Raw genomic sequence first — 1,448 nt, forward strand, 5'->3', positions numbered from 1 at the left:
TTCCTACTTCTGTAGTGATACTGCCTTGGAAACCCAAGGAGGGGTCGCTATGAGTCGGGGCTGACTCGACGGCAAATAACAACGTAACAACAATTAGAAGCATTACATATAAGCTTACAGATATATTTTAATGCTTACATGAAAAAAATACACAAACCATAAAAATTTACTCTGACAATGAAGGAAGAGTTGGATGACATTGGCATTTTGTTTGTTTTGTTAATAACTCCACTTGTGGAAGAGTCTGGGTCATCTGGATTACCCTGGGAATGGAGATGGTGTTTCTAGTGAGAGAAATTGTGAGAGTTGTCTGTATGGTTCTTTTCTTTTCTTCTTCATGTATTTCATGGTAAAATTTCACTGCTTCCTGAATCAGCCCATCAGCATTAGCAGAGTGATCAGCATTTGGGTGCGTGTTTTCAAGCAACTGAAGCCCTGATTAAGTTTACAAAAAAAAAAAACTGCAGCCAATCCTTTCACTGTATATTTATTTGACAACTTCTCCTTTTCCTTCATTATTTCTTTCTTCTTTAGCACTTGTTTCCTCTTCAAAATCTGTTGAGCCCTGGTGTGTCAAATCCCCTTCTTCGTGATCTATGAGCCATTCCACATTAACGATACCAAGTTTTAAGTTCAGCATTCTTACCATATGGACATTTTTCCACCAACCTTTTCCATTATATTATTCTGATCAAATGCTTGGAGCGTGTTCATTAGAGTTGAACATTGCCCAACTTTGTGTATCCATTATGGACTCTCAACACTGACATCAACTTCATTATAGGCCAGGCCATAGCCTACTGTATGGCAGCGTTTTGAACAGAAAACCATAAAATTGAACCTCTGTGAGTGAACATCTAAAGAGAATGATAACATGAGCAAATGACATGGTGTAATACTGTATGTAGTACATAAGACTAATGATATTGTTGTTGTCATTAGATGCCATCAAGTCATCACTGACTCATAGCAACCCTATGCACAGCAGAATAAAACACTGCCTGGTCTTGTGCCAGCCTCACGATCATTGCTGTACCTGATCCCATCATTGCAGCCACTGTGTCTGTCTATCTCATTGAGGACCTTCCCCTTCTTCGATGACCCTCCACTTTACCAAGCATGATATTCTACTCCAGGGAATGGTTCCTTCTGACAACATGACCGAAGTAGATGAGATGAAGTCTGGCTGTTCTTGTGTCAAAGGAGCATTCTGGCTGTACTTCCTCCAGGACAGATTTGTTAGTCCTTTTAGCAGACCATGGTACTCTTAGCAATCTTTTCTAACACCACAACTCAAAAGCACCAACTTTTCTTCGGTCTCCCTTATTCATTGTACCCCCTCACATGCATAAGTTGTTGTTGTTATGTGCCGTCGAGTCAGCCCTGACTCATAGTGACCCCTCCTTGGGTTTCTGAGGCAGTATCACTATGGAAGTAGATTGCCCAAC

At 40.6% G+C, this 1,448-nt stretch overlaps 1 protein-coding gene across 1 annotated transcript in view; it reads left to right on the plus strand.

Annotated features, from left to right (window-relative positions):
* Positions 1 to 1,448, plus strand: part of SLC22A23 (solute carrier family 22 member 23) — a 270,373-nt gene that overhangs the window by 255,148 nt on the left and 13,777 nt on the right. The gene's annotated exons all lie outside the window — the stretch shown is intronic.

Source organism: Orycteropus afer, unplaced genomic scaffold (assembly GCF_000298275.1).
Source record: "Orycteropus afer afer isolate SDZICR_OR568_19922 unplaced genomic scaffold, OryAfe1.0 scaffold00027, whole genome shotgun sequence".
Taxonomy (NCBI): Eukaryota; Metazoa; Chordata; class Mammalia; order Tubulidentata; family Orycteropodidae; genus Orycteropus; species Orycteropus afer.